The sequence below is a fragment of the Lissotriton vulgaris genome, chromosome 11 (assembly GCF_964263255.1).
Source record: "Lissotriton vulgaris chromosome 11, aLisVul1.2, whole genome shotgun sequence".
Taxonomy (NCBI): Eukaryota; Metazoa; Chordata; class Amphibia; order Caudata; family Salamandridae; genus Lissotriton; species Lissotriton vulgaris.
In genome coordinates, this window is record NC_141699.1 from 782,853,134 (window position 1) to 782,879,911 (window position 26,778).

The following is a 26,778-nucleotide window of genomic DNA, read 5'->3' on the forward strand; positions in this document are numbered from 1 at the left end:
AGTATATGTGAACATTTTTATTTGTGTACTTTTAAAACATTTTAGTGAATATAACATTTGTATAGAAGGAAGTAGTAGTCTGCCTTTATAACAACATCTAATTGTGATCTGTGAAGAAAAAAAGATACATTTGGTTGTGAATAAAGTACCCTTCACCAAAACTCAGGTATAAAGAGTAACAAAGCAGTGGTGCTCTAGCGGACGTTGTAAAGATGAAGAATTGAAACCTACACCGTTAAGAATTCTAACAAGCATTTACAAAGCAATGGTCTCGGCATTTTTAAAGTTAGAGCTATCGGCATTGCTCAAGACATTTTTATTTATGTTTTTTTTTAAAAACAAATGAATGGCATTGTCATTTACAATGCCAATAGCAGGGCAGGAGAGCAAGCACGAGCAACGAGGGGGAGCAGGACAGCAAGCACAAGCAACGAGGGGGGGGAGCAAGCACAAGCAACGAGGGGGCAGGACAGCAAGCACAAGCAACGAGGGGGGGCAGGACAGCAAGCACCAGCAAAGAGGGGCTGCAGCAGGACAGCAAGCACGAGCAGCAGGGGAGCAAGCACAACCAACAAGGGGGGGGGGGGACAGCAAGCACGTGCAACAAGGGGGGGTAGGGGAGCAAGCACAAGCAACGAGGGGGGTAGGGGAGCAAGCACAAGCAACGAGGGGGCAGCACATAAAGCACAAGCAACGAGGGGGGCAGGAGAGCAAGCACAAGCAACGAGGGGGGCAGGACAGCAAGCACAAGCAAAGGGGGAGGGGAGCAAGCACAAGCAACGAAGGGGGGGGGAGGACAGCAAGCACGAGTAACGAGGGGGGTCAAGGCAGCAACGGGGCAGGACAGTGAGCACAAGCAACGGGGGGCAGGGGACGAAGCACAAGCAACGAGGGGGGAGGACAGCAAGCACAAGCAACAAGGGGGGGCAGGACAGCAAGCACGAGCAACGGGGGCAGGGGAGCAAGCACAAGCAATGGCAGGACAGCAAAGGGGGCAGTAGAGCGAGCCCAAGCAACGGGGGGCAGGTGAGCAAGCACAAGCAACAAGGGGGGGGGGGACAGCAAGCACGAGCAACGAGGGGGGGGCAGGACAGCAAGCACGAGCAACGGGGGCAGGGGAGCAAGCACGAGCAACGGCAGTACAGCAAGGGGGGCAGGACAGAGCACAAGCAACGGGGGGCAGGGGAGCAACCACAAGCAACGAGGGGGGACAGCGAGGGGGGGCAGGACAGCGAGCACAAGCAAGGGGGGGAACAGCAAGCACAAGCAACGAGGGGGCAGGACAGCAAGCACAAGCAACAGGGGGCAGCGGAGCAAGCAAGCAACGAGGGGGCAGGACAGCAAGAACAAGCAACGGGGGCAGGACAGAAAGCACAAGCAACGAGGGGGGGCAGGACAGCAAGCACAACTCGGGTTCTAGGCAGGGATCAAAAGGAAAAGAATAGGGTAACGCGGAACCGGACAAGACAGGTCGGGTCCCTCCCACTTTTTCAGGAGGTTGATATGGTATATCTGGCACGTACCCAGAGTGGGATACAGTTCAACCTCATAGGTAACCGGGGTAACCTGTCGCCTAATGGTATAAGGGCCTTGCCACTGTCCCAGGAGTTTTTGGTCTGAAGAGGGCATCATCAGGAGGACTAAGGCTCCGACAGCGAAGACACGGCTTTTAGTGCCCTTATCATATTGTAACTTTTGGGCGTCTTGGGCACTTTCTAGGTTCTGTCTGACTATGTCCCGTATCTCTGCCAGATGGGTCTTTAAGTTATCTATGTACTCTGGCAAAGGCCGGTCCGATCGGGTTCTGCCTCCCAGGCCTCCTGGGCCATATCCAACAGTGTACGAGGGGGCCGACCATACAACAACTCATATGGGGAATAACCAGTGCTGCTCTGCGTTTTACACCGAATGGCGAATAGAGCCAGTGGTAACATTTCTTCCCAGCGTTTGGCCTCTAACCCTATCAATTTTTTTAGAGTTTGTTTCAGCGTGGCGTTGTAACGCTCAACCAGTCCGTCCGTTTGTGGATGGTACGCTTAGGTCCCGATTTGTTTTATTCCTAATTGGGAACAAACTTGTTTTAGGAGTGCTGAAACAAAAGGCGTGCCCTGATCGGTCAGGATTTCCCTGGGAAACCCCACCCAGGAAAACACAGATATAAGGGCTTTGGCGACATTTTGAGCTGTGGGTTGGCGCAAGGGAATGGCTTCAGGGAAGCGAGTGGCATAGTCTACTATGACTAAAGCATAGTAGACACCCACTTCGGGAGGGCAGGAGGGGTCCTATGATGTCCATCCCTATTCTGCTAAATGGGATGTCTATGAGGAGGAGAGGTTTCAGTGGTACCCTAGGAGGCCGATAGCGGCTGTTTCTTTGACATACCGCGCATTCGCGACAATAGGTTTTAATACGCTGGTGTACCCCTGGCCAGTAGAATTTTTCAAAGACTGCCTGACTAGTCTTCTCATCCCCAAAATGACCCCCTAAAAGGTGATTGTGCGCTAAGAAGAGAACCTTCTCTTGAAATGGACCGGGGATCAATAGCTGTGGGTTCTGGTGGGCCCCCCCCTTTCGGTATAACAGTCCATTTTTCTTGAAAAAGTAGGGACCTACTTGTAAGGGGTCCTCATTGTCTAGGGCCCTTCCCCAGGCTTCTTGTAGAAGCAGATCCTCTTGTTGGGCAGCCCTGAACTCCCGGTCAGTCTGCCATGGGTGTTCAACAATCGTGGGATAGGCATAGGTATGGTCTTTCTTCTCCTTTCTCCTCTGACTTTTTGACTTGTGTGGTTTAGGTTCTGCATTCAGGGAGGACAGGCCCTGGGAGTAGGGGGCTTCTTTCCATCACTGTGCAAGGGAGTCTGGTGTCCTGAAGGAGTAGGGGGAGTCCGAAGTAATCACTTCCCAGGATGACTTGTTCAGGTAGCGTCGGCACAAGACCGACCTTAGAATGGTTCCAGGGTCACCGGGGTGCTGCACCGGCACCTGGGTTGTGGGGTAACGTTTGTATGGCTACTATTTAGGTAGGGGGGCCCACAGGGAGGGCTAGATCCTGAGGCCGGAGAACGCTTTGGCGGCAACCGGTATCGGCTAGTGCAAGGACGTTTTGCCCGTCGATAGACACAGGACAGTGAAACGGAGGTGGTGTAGCCCCCGGAGTGTGGCAGACATAGTTCCGTACGAGGCCTATCTCCATCGGCTCCTCCTTCTGAGGGCATACTCGGGCTATGTGTCCAAAGCCACCACAATTGTAGCACTGAGGTCCAGGGTTAGGAGGACGGTACAGGACCGGTTGGGCCATGATAGGAGGAGGTTCGGGTCTCCGGGGTGGTAGTGGACGGGAAGAAGGAGGGGTCGTTCCATAGTGAGGTTTATGTGTAGGTTCCTCCTTGCTACGTTGCAGTTCTTGAGCCCGACTATAGGCACGGGCTAATTCGACAGCCGTTTCCAGAGTGAGGTGGGAATGTTGCCGTACCCATCTCTGGGTGGACGGGTGCAAGGAGTTGAGAAACTGTTCAAGGTAGATCTTACCTAGAATATCTTCCTTTGTGGATGCTTCTGGTCTGAGCCACCTGTTGGCGAGATCCTTGATTCGGAAAGAGAGGGCTCGGGGATTCTCTTGAGGCCCTTCCTTGGCCTGTCTCAGCTTTATTCTATATGTGTCGTCGTCCACCCCGAGACGTTCCAAAATAAATTTCTTTATATCCGGGTACGGGTTGTTTCCCTGAATATTCGCCTGTTGGTAGGCGGCTTGCAAGTCACCAGTCAAAAGGGGACCCAGGTATTGTCCCCACCGCTCAACTGGCCAGTTGGCGGCTTGGGCCAATCGTTCGAAATTGGTGAAAAAGTAGTCCGGGTCCTCCCCCGGGACGTACTTCTGAAGGACTACGGATGGGAGAGAGGTTATTGGTCTTTGCTGTCCTAGGGCATCTGTCAGTTTGCCCATGGCTTGTTCGTGTACAGTCCCTTGAGGACGTCATGCAATTGTCCTCTGTCATCCTCTGCAGTTTTCAAGAATTGTTCCATCAATTTACCCAGTTGCTCCTGGGAGTCGGCCATTCTTTTCATAACGGCCTCCATGCTTCCAGCAGATCCCACTTCTGACTCCAGATGTGATGGTGGGTGTGCGGCGGGCTGGGAAATCAGGCAAGGAGGCCGGATGTAGTGGGCTATGCCGGTATTTATTTAACTGTAAGAGTCAAAAGAACAGGAGGTGTAATAGTGATGTCCAGGGATAGTCCGAGGTCTTCTCCGATGTTGGGGTCCTAATCAGTTCCTAGGAGTCTTCTGGCCGGGTCCGACGTAGGGGAGGCACCTCGGAGGGCAACAAGAGACAATAAGGTACCGTTAGTCCGGAGGGAACTCTGTGAGTTTCCTTTCACCGACATCGGGGCAGTGAGGAGAGGAAGAGGAGGTCTGTGAGGAAAGGAAGGGGTCGGGAAAAGGGACGAAGGACGGATATACAGCAAGAGTGATAGGGGCGTAAGTGAAGGGAGGGATTCAACACAGTGAGAGTGCTTTACAAGTATAATACAGTGCAAGATAGTGGGCTAATACCATGTGGTTCGTGCCTAAGAGAGGGAGGGAACTTTACACAATATATACAATGAGCACCTAGCACACTCTCAGGGGTGTCATTAGTAATCACACGGTCCACAGCAACTCTCCGAGTGAGTTGCGGCCGCTCTTCAGCCACCTCCTCAGGGACTCCACCAATCTTCCGGCCACACCTCTTCTTCGGGATTCGCCTCGTCTCAGTCTTCTCCTCCAATCCGAGTGTCCTGCCACGATTCTCCGACGGCGTTCTGGGCTTCACGTCCGTTTTTCACTGGTTCTGTCGCTGCCTCCGGGGTGGGACTTCCGGGGTCGGAAGGAAGTGTTTCCTGTTGGCGGCTTCCTCCGATTGGCTCCTGCAATACAGAGAGGGACAGGAGTCTCCTCGTCATGGTGGCTGTTCTGATACGGGTTTTGCATTTAGGAAACTGACCGAAGGGGCTTGCAGCTATGTCCGATAGCGGTAAGTGTCTGGGAGGATTCCGTCCCGGCGGGGAAGATAGCGGGGCCGCATCACAAGGACATTAAAAATTAGCCCAGCAGACTCCCTTTGTTAGATGTTTTCGTTCTGCTGGAATTTGACTGCCATCCAAAAGAGAGTCAATCCCAGACTTTCCACAAATTAAAAACGGCGATAAACATCCATTACTGGAATGACTCCTGCCGGGACCCGTGGCATGAGATTAGGAGCCGGAGGCCAGGCCGCGCCTGACAACAATATCCAGCATTAATCCCACAATGGACGGGCCGCGACGTCAGCGCCTCCGCCTGATGCTCAAGCGCGAGGCACATCTGGAAAGAAGAATCTCGGGCCTTTTTATTTATCCTTAAATAGGAATCTGTGTCCAACTCCGCGGCTCCGACAAACGCCCTCAAGCCTGTGAACGTCACCAGCTGATGCGGCCCTTCTTGGCCATAAAACAAGCACTGTGGGCCGAACTCTCAGACAGACCACGAAGTTGGCAAGAGGAAAGAGTGCAGACGAGAAGTGTGGCTCCGAGAAGCATTACATATCAGACTAGGCCCACAGCATCCCCCGGCCCAGGATACACGCCTCGGAGAGTCAGAACACTGTATTGTGTCAGTCTGTCAAAAACAGGCATACAATACACAATACTAAACATACACCACTTAATATTAAATGACATACCCCAATAAGAGACAAGCTAAAATTATTCCTAATAAAACTAAAAACAATCCACGCTGTTGACAAGATCGCTCAAGGAGACAAACGGCCTTTGATGAAGTGCTCGGCTTGGTCCTCAGCCGCTCTAAAGTGCTGGCGCTCACAAGAAATGCATTGGTTGCGCTTGCTGCAAGCACAAGCAATGGGGGGGCAGGGGAGCAAGCACGAGCAACGAGAGGGGGGCAGCAAGCACGAGCAACGAGGGGGGGGGCAGGACAGCAAGGGGGGCAGGACAGCGAGCGCAAGCAACGGGGGGAAGCAGGGGAGCAAGCACAAGCACACAACGGGCGCTTCTTACCGTATGGGTTCCTGCTTTGCCCTGCTGCAGTCAAGCCTCCTCATCAAGCTGCCTGCACGCGCCAGTCGGCCCTCTGATTGGTTAATAAGGAACACCAATCAGAGAGCTGACTTGAGCGTGCAGGCAGCGTGATGAGGGGTGTGCTCTCTCCCGATGACGTCAGGGAGAGAAAGAGGAGAGAGAAAACGCCCCCGAATTGGGAAAAGACGGAGTTTAAAGGGAGTGACGCCCCTCTCCTCCAATGGCTGGCCAGCATTTACAAGGCCAGCCAATTGCGAAGAGGGGCGGGTTAATGCCCCCATACCAAGTAACATTAAATCTCTGACCGAGATTGTGCAAGCGCAGCCTACGGTCCTCGACCTCAAAAAGCACTGGTTCACCATGTTTGGCAGTGTGAGGTGATTGGATGATTTTTATGTAAGGGACTGGGCAAGGGCCTCCTCTCTAAAGCTTAATGTGATCACCTGGTTCTGTAAGAAGTACAGTGAGAAGTTTAGGAGGTCAATTAAAATACATATGAAGGAGAAGTAAAAGTTCATTATGAGATTGGCTAGGCTCAGAACACTCCTCAGAAAAAGGAAGGGTGGAAATAAATTCAACAAATTGCCAGAGATATAGCAAGGACGCCAATGACAATGAATTTGGGACATCTACACTCCTAGTGTTGTAGTAAACAAAAAAGGGGGTGGGGGCCAGGTATTAAGAAAGAGACCATGGTGCCCCAGCCGCACTATTGATAAATATGCACCTGCAAATTGCTACTACACATTCAACTTAGTGAAGGCAAAGTTCGCAAAGTTATTTGACCCACAAGATCTCACTCCACCTTGATTTCTTAAAGTAGGAGTAAAATATAACAAGAATTGAAAATGCGATAGGTCTCGTCTATAGTAAAGTTTAAGCAAATGTTTTTGTAATTAGGTGGCTTTTTAGCTTTTCTTTTATTAGTTTTTTAAACTTTCATGTACATAACATGCATATGTATGCATATATTGCATATATGTGTATGTATGCATGCATTATTATTGGTATTCATATAGATTAGCAGATGTTTATATATATGTATACAAGTAGTATAGAGTGTGTAGGAGAGTGTGTAGGAGAGTGTGTAGGAGAGTGTGTAGGAGAGTGTGTAGGAGAGTGTGTAGGAGAGTGTGTAGGAGAGTGTGTAGGAGAGTGTGTAGGAGAGTGTGTAGGAGAGTGTGTAGGAGAGTGTGTAGGAGAGTGTGTAGGAGAGTGTGTAGGAGAGTGTGTAGGAGAGTGTGTAGGAGAGTGTGTAGGAGAGGTGTAGGAGAGCGTGTAGGAGAGCGTGTAGGAGAGCGTGTAGGAGAGCGTGTAGGAGAGCGTGTAGGAGAGCGTGTAGGAGAGCGTGTAGGAGAGCGTGTAGGAGAGCGTGTAGGAGAGCGTGTAGGAGAGCGTGTAGGAGAGTGTGTAGGAGAGTGAGTAGTAGAGTGAGTAGTAGAGTGAGTAGTAGAGAATACGATGGGTGTGTGTTGATGGGTGTGTGTGTTGATGGGTGCGTGTGTTGATGGGTGTGTGGCCTGCTGCTGGACGAAACTCCGGCAGGGGAGGCCTGGACAATAGGTTTCCTGTCCAGGGAGGTGCCAGCACCTCCCCAGACAGACTTTAGTGTATTGGGGCAGGGTGGGTTGCATTCAGTAAATGCTTTTCAGACAGTGCCTGGGGCACACAGGTGTCCCCGTGCATTTCCCAGTTCAAACCGGTTTGAACTAGGAAATGCAAATTCCCCTTTGGCCCAGCTCTGCAAATTCCCCTTTGGCCCAGCTCTGGCCAAAGGGGAAGGGGTGTAACCACCCCCTTCCCAGGTCCTCCCATAGGTGGGACCCTAGAGTTAATACTACACCTAAACTTTGTATAAGTATAGGAACCCTGTCATTGAGACTTTAGATTACCCTGGACGAAACTCTGAAACATAAATCTTTGATCTTCGACATTCCATATCGACTGGAAGACGGAACAAATCTCCATTGGGGTCAAGGAGTGACTCCCCTGTTCAAACAGGCACCAAAGAAGCATCTTGCCGGTCTGCATTTTCAAGGCTCCCGACGGACCCCGAAGAATCTGCGGCACAAGACACAGACTTCCAGACATCTCCGAGGCTGACAAGAGTCCCCAGCAAAGCGGAGACCTGTAGCTATCACCAGAGACGTGGGACCGGAACTCCTGGACATCCTGCACATTTGCTAGTGCATCGACTTCCCGAGCTTTCCCTAAGTTGTGCATTGGGCTACTTGTAGAACAAGCCCTGAGCACCTTTTGCATCAAAGATTGTGGGCCTACACTCCAGAAGTGTCCACTGCTCGCGTCCCCCATGGGTCTCCTGCGTCCCTACCTTGGGTGATTCCTGGTTGCCCCAGCGGTTCTAGAGGCTCTAGGCCTGGTCTCTATGTTGAGCGGTACTTAAACCACTTTCTTAGTAAATGGTTTGCAAGGCCCCTAGGGCAAAATGTACACTGTGCTAGTTTACTGTGTGCTAACTAAGTTCCTGTATTGTACTTTTGCCTCTAGCCTCAAAGAGACTAGAGGGGTGTGTTTAGAATAAATACAGATATTTTTTATACACCTGGTGTGGTGCTCATTTGGTCATTCAAGAGATTATAGACTGGTAAAACAAGCTGCTTTACATTCATTCAAGACTTAGCCTGAAGGCTGCTCTCCACAGCTACCACTAGGATAGCTTTCTATAAAGGTTGTCTTAAACCTACCATCAACAAGGGTTGTTTGGACTGGTGCAAGGTGTTCACTAGAACAGTGGACATCATATGCCAGGCCAACTTCTCACAAGCACCACCACTTAGTGATCTGATGGCATGCTGGAACAGAGTAATCCTGTCCTCCCAGTTTCTGGACAGTTGGTTCCACTGGTCCTCTAGACACTCCTGGAGAGGACACATGTGGAGGCAAGCGTTGGGAGAGAGAAAAATACAGGAGGCCATCGAGCAGAGAAGTGACGAGTATGTGCACACTGTTGGACTGTATTGAGTCGGATGGGTTTGTGATACTTCTGGAAACTGGATATGCTTTGTTCTTCCGAAGGACACGCCCTTGTGTGAACTGTGCCTATAGTAGCTCCTAAGTAGTGCAACTTCTGGACTGGTGTTGATGTGGACTTGGGAAAATTGATCTGATTGTTCCAAGTGATGAAGGAGCTCGTAAGTCCATTTGAAATCTAGTTGGGCTTCTGGAAAGGACGATGCCTTGATTAAACAGTCATCCAGGTATGGGTAGACAAAGATTTGGTGCTTTTGAAGATGTGCTGCCACCACAGCCATGCATTTGAAGAACGTTCTGGGTGCTAACTTGAGACCAAAGGGTAGGACAGCAAAATGATAGTAGTTCTGCCCCACGACAAATCTTAGTAATTTATTGATGCTTTTTTGAGATGGGGACATGAAAGTATGAATCGTGCAGGTCGATAGAGCACAGCTAGTCTCCTTGGCAAAGTTAAGGGTATATTTGGTGTAAAGCAAGCATCCTAAACTTCTCCTTCAAATCCATTTGTTGGTGAGTCTGCAGTCGAGAATGGGCGTGAACTCCCGTTTGTCTTTCTTTGGCACTAGGAAGTACCTGGAGTAAATGCCCTTTCCTCGTTGACTGAGGGGAACAGTTTCCACAGCCTTCTTCTGGCATAAGATGGCGACTTCCCTCTTTAAAAGGTTGAGATGGTAAGCAGATGCCTTTGGGGAATGGACAGTGAATTAAACCTGAAAGAATACCCATTCTTTACAATATTCAAGACCCAGGCGTCTATTGTAATAGATGGCCACTCTTCCAGATTATTTGAGATCCTTCCCCCTACCGGAGTGGGTAACCGAAGAGGGGGAAGGGATGGTTCAGGGATTTGAAGCCAATGGCAGCTGGCCTCATTGGTTGGGTTGCTGAGCCAAACGTCCCCTCTGGTTTGTGCTGGGGTTGGTAGGACCTTCGGTACTTTTGGTGAGGTCGCTCAGTCTGCCACTGAGGGGTTTGAACCCTCCGAGATGAAAATCGTCAGTAGGGTCAGAACGATCTGATTTGTTACTTAGATTTTTCAAGCAGTACAGCTTTTAGAGTGTCCATTTCCGTTTTCATCCATGTCATTTTATCATATGCATGAGAGCCGAACAGTGTGGAACCTGAGAATGGCAGGTTATGGATACGCAGCTAAGCGTCTGGCTTCAATGATATCAGTCTGAGCCAGGCATGTAGGCATGGATACTCCATGGCAGTAACTGTGCACAGCTAAAAGAGAAACCTGCAGCCACACTGATGATTTGATTAGAGACCATGACACTTTCTTGAACTATCTCTAGACAATCTTCTTGTTTATCTCGTGGGACGTGATCTGGGAAATGAGGAATGGAGTCTCATAATGCCCTGTCATATATGCCTAAAAGGGCTGTTGCACTGACCACCTTCATGGACGCGGACGCAGTGTTTGAGACCTTGCGACCTGAGTAATCCAGTATTCTGCTCTCCTTATCTGGGGGAGATGGGGCAGTAGGTAAAGTGGCATGAGATATTCGGGCAGCCAGAAATACTACATAATCGGGTGGTGGATCTGCTTGCAAAAATAAAGGAACCTGATCCGGGGACGCTACTTCTTCTGGAGCCTGGAAGGAACAGATTTTGTCACTGCTGGAGTCAGAAACAAGTCCATGGCTGGCTCAAGTAGACCCGGCACTAGTGGTAGCAAAGGTCTGGGGGACGCGCACTGTTGGAGCGTTAAAAAAAAAAAATTGAATCATCACTGAACTGCCATGGGAATGTTCCACTTAGCTGCACCTCGCACCAGAGCCTCTTCAAAGGTATTGATGTTATCAATCAGTGAGGAACGAGGTTGGGGAGAGTCTGAAAAAGTGGGCGAATAGTCCTTGGTGGAAGAGGATATATCACCAGGTTGACTATGTGATCATGATCTATGTTGTGACCTATGTCTGGAACAAGAGTACTTCGATTTGGTGGAAGAGCGGCCAGATGAATGATGGCCATGACGTGAGCGATGGCGCGACTTTGAGCGTGGTTTGGGAACTGGAGTGGTAGCCACTAGCGCCACAGAAGGAGGTGGAATGACAGGTGTTGGCGGGGCTGGCTGTGCCAACAACACTGGAGGGAAAGGCATTGGAGGATCCAAAGGCAGCATTGGGCTGGTGAAGACAGAGGTATTGGAGACTAAGGAAGCAGCATCAGAGAAGAAGATCTGGAATGCTCTGATGATGAACATAACTGCCTTCTTTTAGACACTTACTGAGACCTTCTCGATGTCTAGGGACTCTTCGACGTCGATCTCCATCTTGTCTGTTTAGACCTAGACGTTGACCGGCTTCTTGACATCGACTTCTCCTGTCGGTATAATGAGATCAACGCCTTCTTGGTGATGGTGAGTCTGAATTCATCGACGCCGATGCACCTCGACATCAGGCAGCGAGGTGCAGTAGATCTTGACGTTGCTGTTGAATGACTTGACCAACTATGTTTGCGCGACATCAAGCCAGTCCGAGATGGCAAGCATATCGGTAGCGTACAACCTCTCAACGTTGATCTCCTCAACGTCAACCGGGACGATAGTGTTTTGGCCTGAAAAATGCCTCTCTGACCTTCCACGCCCACTGAAGGCAGAGTGAAGAGCTCTGGTGAAAGAATTACCTTTCCTTGCACATAAGTCCCACTGGCTTCTTGCTGGCTCAGTCTCTCCTCTTTACCTTGCAGGCGAATCTTCTTCCTGTAATGCAGGGTACGCCTGGAATTTTGTTTTGCAAATGTCACAAGAGGCAGGCAGATGAGAAGACAGACTGATGATACAGACCTCGTGGGGGTCTGTGTTGGACTTTTATCTACCACAGCGAGGACATTTATCAAACAAGCATTTACAATGCAACAGTCTTGCCTTTGCAAAAGTTAGAGCTATTTACATTGTAAATGACAATTTTTTTATGTATGTGTTTGTTTTGAAAACAGATAAATAAATGGCATTGTCATTTATAATGCTAATAGCGTAATCTCTCGCAAATGTGAGACCTATTGCATGTGCAACCACACACACACACACACACACACACACACACACACACACACACACACACACAAAGAGCCACACAAAGAGCACACACACACACACGTGGATGTGGGGGTGTTGGATGTGTTGGTGGTGGATGATGTGGTGGTGGTGGATGATGTGGTGGTGGTGGATGTGGTGGGTGTGGTGGTGGATGTGGTGGGTGTGGTGGTGGATGTGGTGGGTGTGGTGGTGGATGTGGTGGATGTGGTGGGGGTGGTGGATGTGGTGGGGGTGGATGTGGTGGGGGTGGATGTGGTGGGGGTGGATGTGGTGGGGGTGGATGTGGTGGTGGTGGATGTGGTGGTGGTGGATGTGGTGGTGGTGGATGTGGTGGTGGTGGATGTGGTGGTGGTGGATGTGGTGGTGGTGGATGTGGTGATGGTGGATGTGGTGATGGTGGATGTGGTGATGGTGGATGTGGTGGCGGTGGTGGTGGATGTGGTGGCGGTGGTGGTGGATGTGGTGGCGGTGGTGGTGGATGTGGTGGCGGTGGTGGTGGATGTGGTGGCGGTGGTGGTGGATGTGGTGGCGGTGGTGGTGGATGTGGTGGCGGTGGTGATGGATGTGGCGGTGGTGGATGTGGCGGATGTGGCGGTGGTGGATGTGGCGGTGGTGGATGTGGCGGTGGTGGATGTGGCGGTGGTGGATATGGCGGTGGTGGATGTGGTGGTGGTGGATGTGGTGGTGGTGGATGTGGTGGTGGTGGATGTGGTGGTGGTGGATGTGGTGGTGGTGGATGTGGTGGTGGTGGTGGATGTGGTGGTGGTGGTGGTGGATGTGGTGGTGGTGGTGGATGTGGTGGTGGTAGATGTGGTGGATGTGGTGGTGGTAGATGTGGTGGACGTGGTGGATGTGGTGGTAGATGTGGTGGACGTGGTGGTGGTGGACGTGGTGGTGGTGGACGTGGTGGTGGTGGTGGATGTGGTGGTGGTGGATGTGGTGGTGGTGGATGTGGTGGTGGTGGATGTGGTGGTGGTGGTGGATGTGGTGGTGGTGGTGGATGTGGTGGTGGTGGTGGTGGATGTGGTGGTGGTGGTGGATGTGGTGGTGGTGGTGGTGGATGTGGTGGTGGTGGTGGATGTGGTGGTGGTGGTGGTGGATGTGGTGGTGGTAGATGTGGTGGATGTGGTGGTGGTGGATGTGGTGGTGGTAGATGTGGTGGATGTGGTGGTGGTAGATGTGGTGGATGTGGTGGTGGTAGATGTGGTGGACGTGGTGGATGTGGTGGTAGATGTGGTGGACGTGGTGGTGGTGGACGTGGTGGTGGTGGACGTGGTGGTGGTGGTGGACGTGGTGGTGGTGGTGGACGTGGGGGTGGTGGTGGACGTGGGGGTGGTGGTGGACGTGGGGGTGGTGGACGTGGGGGTGGTGGACGTGGGGGTGGTGGACGTGGGGGTGGTGGACGTGGGGGTGGTGGTCGTGGGGGTGGTGGTCGTGGGGGTGGTGGTCGTGGGGGTGGTGGTCGTGGGGGTGGTGGACGTGGGGGTGGTGGACGTGGTGGTGGTGGACGTGGTGGTGGTGGACGTGGTGGTGGTGGACGTGGGGGTGGTGGACGTGGGGGTGGTGGACGTGGGGGTGGTGGACGTGGGGGTGGTGGACGTGGTGGTGGATGTGGTGGTGGATGTGGTGGTGGATGTGGTGGTGGATGTGGTGGTGAATGTGGTGGTGAATGTGGTGGTGTTGGATGTAGTGGATGTGGTGGTGGTGGTGGTGGATGTGGTGGTGGTGGTGGATGTGGTGGTGGTGGTGGTGGATGTGGTGGTGCTTTTAATTACTTAAAGTCCCGCCATACATTGACAACAATGTGCGTGTCGAGTGGGATGTCCCCTGAAAGTTTACTTCCCAGACTATTAATAATAACAGAGCCTGTCGCCCTCATTGAAATAGGCACGTGCTGGTGGCAGTAACAAAGCCACCTGTCCGTAAACACTGAAAGCCACTGGTTTTAAACCCAACACATATTTAACCTCCCAGACACCTACAGCCATTAACCGTGCAATATTTACAGCAGCCTATTTTTCCATGATCTCAAGGGAGGGTTTGCCACAGAAAAGATTGTTTGTTTTCCCTATTGGTTTTTACCGGGTTGAGCAGTGAGCTAAGATGGGCCAAACGAGAAATACAAACATTTGACCCAAGGGGCCATTAGGAACAGCTGGTTGTTGAAAAATAACTTCGCTCTGCAAAAAAAACACAAGACTTTTAATTTTCACAGCTGTGAGAGCAGGGTGGAGCTCGCCGCTGATCTTGGGGTAAAACCAATGGAGCTGACGAGACCAGGCAGTGAGTGCTCAGCACTTCGAGCCGAGCTAGCCGCACACTGCTCTTGGGGTGAAAGCACGGAGGATGACAAGAGCGGGTGCCTATTAAATGAAGACATCCATCAAGCAGAGACTGTGCTAACGAAAATGTATACTTACTCGTGCCAGCCTGGCAGACTGAAGGCTCTGAAGCAGGGAAGGGGCAGGGATCCTCCAGGGGCCAAGACTCACGCAGATCACCCAGACCGTGCCACGTGCAGAGTCTGGACACCTAACTCCCCGGTTAAGTTGGTCCGTGTAAGCAACCGAGAGGAGGGGAGAGTCGTGGCTGCCTGCAGCCAGCGTTGCTCTGCTGTTACTGCCCGAGCTCAGGTTTCCCGCAGCTTGCCTGCCTGCTGCAGGAGCTTTCACAGGACACAACCTACAAAAACTTGTTTAGAGTGGCGCTGAAGAGGGGGCGCATAGTAATGCATAAAATGAGTTAGTAGAAAAGTGACGGGTAGGAAGAGCAGTCGATGTTACCAACAAGTTGGCCTGGAGCGAGCCTTGGAAGAGACGCATGAGGGCAGGAGTGTGATGCCGTGAGCGTGCATATTGGCGTTCCCTGCGGCTCGCGCGTTCACAGACCGGTGTCTGCTCGTGCCTCAGTCTGTACCACTTGGGGAGGCAACACAGCGACAATAAGGCTCGCTAGCGGCAGCGCTTCGCGCTGCAACGCCAGGCGAGCCCTAAATATGGGGAAAAGATGGCGCCAAGGGCGCTCTTGACAGAGGGTACGGATCTTCGTAGGAGGCCGCGGGAGTGCGCCGACTTCAGCTCCTGCGTTTCTGTTGCTCGTGCATGTCCACTGAGAATGGCTGGACGGGGAGGTTCGCATTGGATATTTACATTAAGGGTTGTGTCAGTGGAATGGGGTCGGCCAGGAGGGGTGCTTTTGCTGCAACACGTAATGCAAAAAGAGATAGGAGGAGCAGGGGACTGAGGACCTGAGCGTCCCACTCACGGCCTATTGGTCTCGCCCGACTCTGCCTCAGCCGATACTGCTAGACTGGACCAGAAAGAATCAGCCTTCTGATTGGCGGTTCCTACTCCTGGATGCAGAGGGGAGGTGCATCGTGGGAAGCTCCTAAGCTCAGAGCATCCTTGCTGGCAAGGTGAGACCGGAGCAGGAGCAGCATCCTGGAGGGAGCAGGTAGGGAACCTGAGAAAGAGGAGGAACGAAGTGAGTGCTGGGAAGGACTACATAAAGGCGAGGGAGGGGAGGTAGGGGCAGGGCTGCATCAGGGGGGAAATAATGGATGTACTGGAGCTGAGGAGAGCAGTTATGGTCGTCATTTAAGGCTGCAGGGAAAGGAGACGAATAGGCTGAAGCGGCGTGAGCGATAAGTGCAGCCCAGGGAAGGTATTATATGTGCTACAGGAAGGAGTATATAGAGGGAGTGGGAGGGGCGCCCACTGCAACCTGGAGTGGAGCAGGTATGCGCTACAGCACGGAAGGAGGGTGCAGACGCAAGGACTGCGGGGCAGGGAGGAGGAAGATGCTGGCGGACTGCAGTTTAAAAAGCTGAGGGGAGGCGAGGGAAGGGGCTAGAATAGAAGGAAAGCATCCAGGAGGGAAGCAGGAACTGACTGATGAAGTGATGTCTTAAAGGGCGGGGAGAGGTCGGGGTTACTACAGGTGTAGATAGTGGCCTGGGGGAAGTGACTGATATGGACAGTAGTTAAGGAGGGCATGAGCACGGAGCGATGTAGTGAAGTGTGGGAGAGTAGAGTGCAGTATGGGAGAGTGGAGTGCAGTGTGGGAGAGAGTGGAGTGCAGTGTGGGGAGAGAGTGGAGTGCAGTGTGGGGGGAGTGTGGAGTGCAGTGTGGGGGAGTGTGGAGTGCAGTGTGGGGGAGTGTGGAGTGCAGTGTGGGGGAGTGTGGAGTGCAGTGTGGGGGAGTGTGGAGTGCAGTGTGGGGGAGTGTGGAGTGCAGTGTGGGGGAGTGTGGAGTGCAGTGTGGGGGAGTGTGGAGTGCAGTGTGGGGGAGTGTGGAGTGAGTGTGGAGTGCAGTGTGGGGGAGTGTGGCGTGCAGTGTGGGGGGAGTGTGGAGTGCAGTGTGGGGGAGTGTGGAGTGCAGTGTGGGGGAGTGTGGAGTGCAGTGTGGGGGAGTGTGGAGTGCAGTGTGGGGGAGTGTGGAGTGCAGTGTGGGGGAGTGTGGAGTGCAGTGTGGGGGAGAGTGGAGTGCAGTGTGGAGAGTGTAGTGCAGTGTGGAGAGTGTAGTGCAGTGTGGGGGAGAGTGGAGTGCAATGGGGGAGATTGGAGTGCAGTGTAGAGAGAGTGCAGTGTGGGGTAGAGTGGAGTGCAGTGTGGAGATAGTGGAGTGCAGTGTGGAGAGAGTGGAGTGCAGTGTGGAGAGAGCGGAGTGTAGTGTGGGGGAGAGCGGAGTGTAGTGTGGGGGAGAGCGGAGTGCAGTGTGGGGGAGAGCGGAGTGCAGTGTGGGAGAGAGTGGAGTGCAGTGTGGGAGAGAGTGGAGTGCAGTGTGGAGAGAGCGGAGTGCAGTGTGGAGAGAGCGGAGTGCAGTGTGGAGAGAGCGGAGTGTAGTGTGGGGGAGAGCGGAGTGCAGTGTGGGGGAGAGCGGAGTGCAGTGTGGGGGAGAGCGGAGTGCAGTGTGGGGGAGAGTGGAGTGCAGTGTGGGGGAGAGTGGAGTGCAGTATGGGAGAGAGTGGAGTGCAGTATGGGAGAGAGTGGAGTGCAGTATGGGAGAGAGTGGCGTGCAGTATGGGAGAGAGTGGAGTGCAGTATGGGAGAGTGGAGTGCAGTGTGGGAGAGTGGAGTGCAGTGTGGAGAGAGTGGAGTGCAGTGTGGAGAGAGTGGAGTGCAGTGTGGAGAGAGTGGAGTGCAGTGTGGAGAGAGTGGAGTGCAGTGTGGGGGAGAGTGGAGTAGTGTGGGGGAGAGTGGAGTAGTGTGGGGGAGAGTGGAGTAGTGTGGGGGAGAGTGGAGTAGTGTGGGGGAGAGTGGAGTGCAGTGGGGGAGATTGGAGTGCAGTGTGGAGAGAGTGCAGTGTGGGGGAGAGTGGAGTGCAGTGTGGGGGAGAGTGGAGTGCAGTATGGGAGAGAGTGGAGTGCAGTATGGGAGAGAGTGGAGTGCAGTATGGGAGAGAGTGGAGTGCAGTATGGGAGAGAGTGGAGTGCAGTATGGGAGAGAGTGGCGTGCAGTATGGGAGAGAGTGGAGTGCAGTATGGGAGAGTGGAGTGCAGTGTGGGAGAGTGGAGTGCAGTGTGGAGAGAGTGGAGTGCAGTGTGGAGAGAGTGGAGTGCAGTGTGGAGAGAGTGGAGTGCAGTGTGGAGAGAGTGGAGTGCAGTGTGGGGGAGAGTGGAGTGCAGTGTGGGGGAGAGTGGAGTAGTGTGGGGGAGAGTGGAGTAGTGTGGGGGAGAGCGGAGTGCAGTGTGGGGGAGAGCGGAGTGCAGTGTGGGGGAGAGCGGAGTGCAGTGTGGGGGAGAGTGGAGTGCAGTGTGGGGGAGAGTGGAGTGCAGTATGGGAGAGAGTGGAGTGCAGTATGGGAGAGAGTGGAGTGCAGTATGGGAGAGAGTGGCGTGCAGTATGGGAGAGAGTGGAGTGCAGTATGGGAGAGTGGAGTGCAGTGTGGGAGAGTGGAGTGCAGTGTGGAGAGAGTGGAGTGCAGTGTGGAGAGAGTGGAGTGCAGTGTGGAGAGAGTGGAGTGCAGTGTGGAGAGAGTGGAGTGCAGTGTGGGGGAGAGTGGAGTAGTGTGGGGGAGAGTGGAGTAGTGTGGGGGAGAGTGGAGTAGTGTGGGGGAGAGTGGAGTAGTGTGGGGGAGAGTGGAGTGCAGTGGGGGAGATTGGAGTGCAGTGTGGAGAGAGTGCAGTGTGGGGGAGAGTGGAGTGCAGTGTGGGGGAGAGTGGAGTGCAGTATGGGAGAGAGTGGAGTGCAGTATGGGAGAGAGTGGAGTGCAGTATGGGAGAGAGTGGAGTGCAGTATGGGAGAGAGTGGCGTGCAGTATGGGAGAGAGTGGAGTGCAGTATGGGAGAGTGGAGTGCAGTGTGGGAGAGTGGAGTGCAGTGTGGAGAGAGTGGAGTGCAGTGTGGAGAGAGTGGAGTGCAGTGTGGAGAGAGTGGAGTGCAGTGTGGAGAGAGTGGAGTGCAGTGTGGGGGAGAGTGGAGTGCAGTGTGGGGGAGAGTGGAGTAGTGTGGGGGAGAGTGGAGTAGTGTGGGGGAGAGTGGAGTAGTGTGGGGGAGAGTGGAGTGCAGTGGGGGAGAGTGGAGTGCAGTGGGGGAGATTGGAGTGCAGTGTGGAGAGAGTGCAGTGTGGGGTAGAGTGGAGTGCAGTGTGGGGTAGAGTGGAGTGCAGTGTGGAGAGAGTGGAGTGCAGTGTGGAGAGAGTGGAGTGCAGTGCGGAGAGAGTGGAGTGCAGTGTGGAGAGAGTGGAGTACAGTGTGGAGAGAGAGGAGTACAGTGTGGAGAGAGAGGAGTGCAGTGTGGGAGAGAGTGCAGTGTGGGAGAGAGTGCAGTGTGGTTTGGGAAAAATTGGGTTGCAGTCTTGGAAAAAAGGTAACCCGAGCGCAGGCGGGATATATTGGGAGTCATGGTCTGCGTATTATTTACTGATTGTGGGCAAGCGCAGGTGTGTGAGGCGCACCTTCGCACACGTGTATTTGAGGGGTGCGACCCACTTTAAAATACAAATTATGTATATGCTTCAGTCACTCGTAAGCACTCCGAATTCCCCAGGGTTGCGTTCCATCGCACAAGGGGGAACAACCGTTTTCAAATCCTTTTTTCTCTACTCGAGAAGGAGTGCAGACCGAACTGCTGAGATCACACGGTGCGTGTTCTGCAGATACCTCACTCTGGTATTTTCGCTGAAGTGCAGGGGTCGCAAATGCCTGGCAATATCTCGTGCCCAGGCTTGGTAACGTTCAGTGCTTGCACTGCACTTAACCCATGCCAACGCTGCCAGGGGCGACTCCCTCCCTGAACACCCCCGCAGGTCTGCAGATGGCGCTGCAGCTCCGTTCCAAGTGCGCTAATAATGACCGTTTGCATAACCCCTACTGGAGAGAAGTATTATCTTGACTGGTCTTTACCATAAAATAAACTCATATCTCTGAAACAGCACCGACGATGCCTTATTTTCAGGATCGTTTGCGTGCAGTACACCTCGAATGCGTTTTACTAATACTGCTAAAGGAGGACGCAATATCTGTTTGAAGGTCATTTCCAGTCGGTATATCTACAAATCTCGCGTAGCTGGATAACAGAGGCCACGCGCAGAGATTACGTCACTAGTGCACAAACTGGGCTGCACAACTCTTACTGCGTTCACTCGTGGTGCCTTGGCGGGGCTTGCTGGGCTTGCTTGTGTGCTTCCCAGAGAGACAGGAGATTGGGAACGCGCGCGCGCGGCCGGCTCCGATCGCTTTCCTGAGCGTGCGCGTGACATCTCCTGGGAAGCAGACCCGGCAACAATAGTATCGCACCTGCACGATGGCATATGGCTTCGCCATATGCATCGCAGGCGCGAGACCTAAAAAAGAAAGCATTTTAAAGCAGAAAAATGCCTGTGTTGTCAGAAAAATCACAAACTGACAGAAAGACAAAAATGTCGAGTTAAACGGTTGTCACTGACATCTGAAGTACTTTTGTGAAGAAAATCCTAAAAAAGGCAGAGTTCATTGCTCAAAGGGTCCTGTATATAGGAGCTGGAAAAAAGTGAGGCAACTGCCTCTGGCTGAGCATGATGGGCTACTGAATGTCCCCAGGGTTCTTAAAGGTACAGTTTCCTTTTTCTTCTTTTAGAATGGATGCCTATGGGCTACAATGCTCTTCACTTCATACTTCTACATTTTGACCACTGTAGCCTATACGTTAGGCTGAATATTGAATTCAAGTGACTCATCAAGGCCTGCCTAAAGAAAGGCGAACTTCAGCACTTAGGACATATTGAAAAAAATGCCCCGGTGTCCCCCGCAAGTAAACAGGAATATTCTACGCTTATGACTATACATGGAAATCCCCTGCGAGAGTAGTTAGCAAATACATTTTGAAAAGAAATGAGTGACTTGTCTGTAATTACAGGGGGGGTGGAGGGTGCGCAGCTACTGGTCGAACAAACAGGTCTTGAGGAGTCTCCTGAAGGTCAGCAGGTCCTGGGTCTGCCGCAGGTGTGCGGGGAGGGTGTTCCACATCTTGGCGGCGAGGTGGGATAACGATCTGCCGCCAGTGGTTGTTCGGCAGATGCGTGGGACGGCGGAGATGGCAGCGGAGCGAAGCTGGCAGTTCGGATTGTAGAACGATAGTCGTTCATTGAGGTATGATGGTCGGGCGCTGTAGAGTGCCTTGTGCGCGTGGGTGGAGTTTGAAGGTGATCCTCTTGTTGACCGGGAGCTAGTGCAGGTCTCTAAGGTGGGTGGTGATGTGGCTGTGACGAGGGAGTCCGAGGTTGAGGCATGCAGAGGCTTTTTGTATGCTTTGGAGTCTTTTGGAGTGTGGCTGTGGTTAATGCATAGAGTGCGTTGCCGTTATCCAGCTTACTGCTGACGATTGCTTGGGTAACCGTCCTCCTGGTTTCGGGGGGATCCATCTGAAGATCTTTCGAAGCATGCGGAGGGTGTTGAAGCAGGAGGAAACAGCGTTGACTTGTCGGGTCATAGAGAGCGTGGAGTCCAGAATGAACCCCAGGTTGTGTGCGTGGTTGGTGGGTATCGGGCGGTTCCCAGCGAGGCCGCCCACCAGGAGTCATCCCATGGTGACCGGAAGGGTCCGAGGAGAAGGACCTCTGTCTTGTCCGAGTTCAGCTTCAGCCGGCTCATCTTCATCCAGTCTGCGACTGCCTTTATTCCCTCGTGGAGGCTACATTTGGAGGTGGCTGAGTATTTGGTGAGAGGATCAGCTGGGTGTCGTCGGCATAGGAGACGATGTTGAGGCGATGTGCTTAAACGATGTTGGCGAGCTGTGCCATGTAGATGTTGAAAAGGGTCGGGATGAGCCTTGGGGCACGCCGCAGATCATGGTGGCTTTGAAGCAGAAAGGTGGGAGGCAAACTCTCTGGGTTCTACTAGTGAGGAAGGAGGTGATCCAGTCCAGGGTTTTGTGTCGGATCCCTGCGTCGGAGGCGTGTGCGCAGGGTGTGGTGGCAGGCGGTGTCGAAGGCGACAGAGGTCCAGGAGGATGAGGGCCTTGGTTTCGCCGTTGTCCAGTATGGTTCTGATGTCGTCGGTGGCGGCGATGAGGGCGGTTTCGGTGCAGTGGTTTCTGCGGAATCGGATTGGGAGTAATCAAGGGCGTTGTTCTCCTCCAGGAAGCGGGTCAGTTGTCTGTTGGGAGTCTTCTCAATTTTGCCGGGAACGGGAGCAGGGAGATGGGTCGGAAGTTCTTGAGGTCCTTTGGGTCTGCCTTGGGTTTCTTGAGTAGGGCGTTGATTCTAGAGTGTTTCCAGCTTTCCGGGAAGGTGGTTGTCTCGAATAAGCTGTTGAAGATTTTTCAGAGTTGGGGTGCGATGATGGAGCTTGCCTTGTTGGAGATGTGGTGAGGGTAGGGGTTGGAAAGTGAGCCGGAGTGGATGGTGTTCATGATTTTGATGGTGTCGTTGACGTGGTTCCAGGAGCGCAGGAGGTTGGTGTGTTTGGTGGATGTTGAGTAGGGGGTGTCAGTGTCCGTTGTAGGTGTCTGGGTGTCGAATCTGCTGTGGATGTTTCCGATCTTGCAGTGGAAGAAGGTGGCCAGGGAGTCGCAGAGTTCTTGTGATGGTGGGATGTCGTTGGAGCTAAAGCTGGGGGAGACTAGCTCTTTCACGATGTTGAAGAGCTCTTTGCTGTTGTGTACGTTGAGGTCGATGCGTTCCTTGAAGGAGGTTCTTTAGGCGGATCGGATGAGTTGGTGGTGGTGGCATCTGGCGTTTGTGAGGGCAGTGTGGTTGTTGGGTGTCTGGTTGTTGCACCACTGCTTCTCAAGTCTTGGGCAGGAGTTCTGGTGGTCGGCGTTGAACCAGATGGCTCGTGTGTTTGTGCGCCTGTTGGGAGGATATCCTGACCGGGGCGAGGTTGTTGGTGCAGTCATCGATCCATTGTCTGAAGTTTTGGGCTGCTCCTTCGGTTTTGGAGGGCTCCGGTGGAGGGTATCGGACTAGTGTGGTGATGAGCTGGCCTTCGGTGACTTTATTCCAACTGCGGTGAGGGATCTGTTGTGGCTGCTTGTGCGTGGTGTGTTTCTCAAAAGAAGTGGATGAAGTGGTGGTCGGTCCAGTGGGGTGGGTGAAGGTGACGTGGTTGTTGGCAGAGAAGATGGGGTTGAGCGTGCATCCAGTGGAGTGGGTGGGTGGGTGTCGTGACTAGCTGTTTGAGTCCGAGGTTGGCGAGGTTGTCGATCAGCGTTGTGGAGTTGCTGTCGTAAGCGTTCTCAAGGTGGAAGTTCAGGTCTCCGAGGAGGATGTAGTCTGTGGAGGTGAGGGCGTGTGTGTCGGCGATGGATTCACTGAATTGCGGATGGGGACCCGGGGTTCCTATGAGGGTGGTGGTGTGATTGGCATGAATCTAGAAGTGTAGGTGTTGGGCCATGCTGAGGGTGTCTTCGGTAATGGTTGAGACTCTAATGGTGTTCATGGGATGATGGCAATTCATCCACCTGGTTTGTTGTTATGATATCTGCAGATGATCTTGTAGCCATCCGGGATGGCTATGTCAGGCGCCGAGGTGGTGTTCATCCAGATCTCAGTCAGGAAGGCGAAGTCCAGGCCGGCGGAGTCGAGCAGGTCTCCGAGTTCGATGGCGTGTTTGTAGAGTGTGGAGTAGTATGCAGCTAAGTTTGTTGTGTGACGGGCAGGACGTTGTGTGCGCTGGCTTGTGTAGTTGGTTTCGACAGGTAAAGAAAGGGTCCTTGGGCGAGCTTAGGGTGGCCTGGAAGCAGGAGGGAGGGCGGCCGGCGTTGAGCACGTGGAGGGTATGGTTGTTGTAGCGGTAGCGGGTGTTGTGGCGGTTAAGGGGGCCAGGGGGTCTGGCGCTGGGCTCGGTCCCGGCGCAGACGGGATTGCCTTAGGCAAGCCGGAGCGCCCGCTGTCGCCATAAGAAGGGGGGGGGGGAGCAGGAAGAGGGCATGAACAGGCTGGATCGGTGGTCAGGCCGTAGGGGCAGCAGCAGCATGGAAAAAGCGCAGCCAACAATGAAGGTGCCTAACAGAACGGGGTACACAATACCAGGAAGTAAAAACGGGGTACAGAAGTGAATGGAGGCACACAAAATATGGGACACAGAAAAGAAAGAAACAAAGACAATTACGGCGAACACAAGTGATGGGAAGAGCAGGTGGACTGCTGGCTCGAACCCGGAGCTGGGAGACAGGAGCGCGGCGTACAGGCGAGGCTGCTGGGGAGAGTGCTGGCCTTGAACCCTGAAGAACCGTATTTACAGGTAAGTAACTCTTTCTTCTCCAGTTTTGGATATTTCATAGATTCACATGCTCGAATCAGAGTAGATAGCAGTTGCATAGATAAATGTGCAAAGAAACAACCAATATATACCCTAACCTTTAGAGGATGGTAGGTAATGAAATGGTTACTTACTAGTAGGAGTACTTTTGCAGCTTGAAGAGTTTTCTGGATTCACATGCTGCGCATCATCCCGTCATCTAGGGGTTGGTTCGGAATGGTGTTTATTTTTTTCCCTCTTGTTTTGGTCGCTGTCGACCACCGTATGGTGTCAGGTACGTCCCCTGTATGAAGTCAGACGGCATCCTGGAGGTCAACGTGCATGGTGGCCATCTTCGGATTCCTTTTTCTGTCTTTATGCTCTTTAATCCTTGTGATGGTCCTTATTTATTGTTAACGTTGTACTTTGCTTCCTCACCTGTTTGTGTTCCTTCTAGGGGAAGGCTGGGTGGGTCGCATGTGAATCCAGAAAATTCTTCAAGCTGCAAACTACTCCTACTGGTAAGTAACCATTTCGTTTTACAGCATGAATCCTTTTCTGGATTCACATGCTGTGCATCAGATTATGTAGCGGTTTCTCCCATGTTTGGGAGGCTGTGGTGAGAGGAAGACTTAGGAAACAGTTGTTGAAGCACCCATTGTCCAATTTGAGCTTCCTTATTTATCGGAGTATCCACACAAAAATGCTTTGTGAATGTGTGTGGTGATACCCATGTTGCTGCTGAGCAAATGGCATCAATGGGTACATTTGCCATGAAAGCCAGTGTTGCTCCTTTCTTTCTAGTGGAGTGAGCAGTTGGTTGAATTTTCAGTTCTTTTTTGGCATTGGTATAGCTTAGTTGTATAGCTTGTACTATCCATCTTGCAATAGTTGCTTTCGTGACAGCTGATCCTGTATTGGTATGTGAGTAAGCCACAAACAACTGTTTTGTTTTCCTCACTTGTTCAGTTTTTTAGCAGGTAGTATAGTAGAGCCCTCCTTAAATCCAGGGTATGTAGGCTTCTTTCGGCCTTAGTTTTTGGTTCCTTGAAGAAAACTGGCAAGATGATATTTTGATTCAGGTGACAGTTACCACTTTAGGTAAAAACTGTGGGTTACTTTTTTAGATTACTTTATCTTTGTGGATTTGTAGATATGGTTCTTGTACAGTTAAATGCTTGTAGTTCACTTACTCTCCGTAGTGATATTATTGCAATTAGAAAGGCTGTCTTAAGAATGATATGTTTGATATGCACTGAATGCATGGGTTCAAACAGTTTTCCCATTACCTGAGACAGCTCTGTATTTAAACTCCAAGTTGGTACAGGAGCAGTTCTAGGAGGAGCCACTCTTTTTGCTCCTTCCAAATATCTTTTGACGAGTGGTTTAGTAAAGAAACTAAAGCATGTTTTTCCTCTTGTGTGCCACTATGGCGCGAGGTGTACCTTCAGGCTGGAAAAATTGATGTCGCAGTCTAAGAGGTAGGTAAGATATGCGACTCATGTTTTTTGTGTATTTATTGTAGTAGTTTTGTTGTTAGCAGTGCACCAATTGGTATATCGCTTCCATTTAGCTGTATAGCATTTTCTTGTTGACTGTTTTCTTGCCTCCTTTAGAATCTCCATGGTTCTGGACAGCAGTTTGAAGTGTCCAATTTCTATGTATTCAGGGGGCCAGGCTGCGTTGCTGGTTATGGGTGAGAGATTTGGCCCTGTTGTATTGTTAGCAGGTCCTTGTCTGCTTTGATCCTGATCATCTCTCCTTTGGAGAGTTCTAGGAGAGTCGAGTACCATATCTGTCTTGTCCAACGGGGAGCAATCTGAATCATATCTGTTCCTGGTTCGCTTGCTTTTAGTAGTACTCTTTGCATCAGGGGAATTGGTGGAAAGGCGTAGACAAATTTCTGAGACCAATTGAGTGAAAGCGCATTTCCCTTTGAGAGGTGGTGTGGAATCCTGGATGCAAAATTCCGGCATTTCTTGTTCTGCATTGTTGCAAAGAGATCCAACACGGATGTTCCCCCAAATGTTGAACAGGTATTGTACTGTTGTTTGCTTTAACTCTCATTCATGTGAGCAACTGTTTTGTATGCTTAGCCGGTCTGCTGTGATGTTGTCTACCCCTAGCAGACATACTGTTTGCAGATTGATTTACTGTGGTATTGCCCATTGCCAGAATTATTGTGCCAGTTTGCTAAGGGGGAAGGATTTTGATCCACCCTGTTTGTTCAGGTAAAACATTGTCGTTGTGTTGTCTGTTTGTATCAGGATGGTTTTCCCCTGAATCGGTTTCTGGAATGATTGGAGTGCCAGAAGAACAGTTTTCATCTCTAAGTGGATATGTTTTATGGAGTCTTCTTCGCTCCATCGCCCATGAATCTGTAGTTGGTTCAGATGTGCTCCCCAACCGTTGACGGGTGCATCTGTGGTGATTGTCACATATGACGTTTTGTTCTTGAAAGGTCTCCCCTGTGCTTTGTTGTTGGGTGCCCACCATTGTGTCTCGGTCTCTATCCTTTGTGTAACAACCACTAGATCTTCCCAACTCCCTGTGGCTTGCGACCAGCTGTTGGCGATCCATTCTTGCCATCATGCCCATGAGTTTCATTTCCTTCCTCACTGTTCTGTCAGAGAGACTGTCCCTTCTGGTAGAGGGCTGTTTCCTTGTAGATAGCTTGTATTCTGTTTTGCGTGGGGGACACCCTTGCGTTCTTTGAATTTAGTCTTGCCCCCAGAAAGGTTTTTTCCCTTTGTGGGTTTGTTGATGATTTTTTGTAGTTTATTGAGAAACCTAGGCCTTGAAGTGTTTGAATTGCTTTCTGAAACGGTTTGTGACATATTTGTTTTGTGCATCTTCTTATTAGCCAATCGTCCAGATAGGGGTATACATGGATTTTTTTTCTCTTCTTAGGTAGGCGGCCACTGCGGCCAGACACTTTGTGAACACCTGTGGAACCGATTTTATTCCAAACAGGCGTACCTTGAATTGGTAGTGTGTTCCGTTGTGTAGGAATCTTAGGTACTCTGT

The 26,778-nt window shown here is 51.9% G+C and overlaps 1 protein-coding gene across 2 annotated transcripts in view; it reads right to left on the reverse strand.

The window, feature by feature from the left end:
• Positions 1-26,778, reverse strand: part of STAG1 (STAG1 cohesin complex component) — a 1,379,617-nt gene that overhangs the window by 846,695 nt on the left and 506,144 nt on the right. The window lies entirely within an intron of this gene.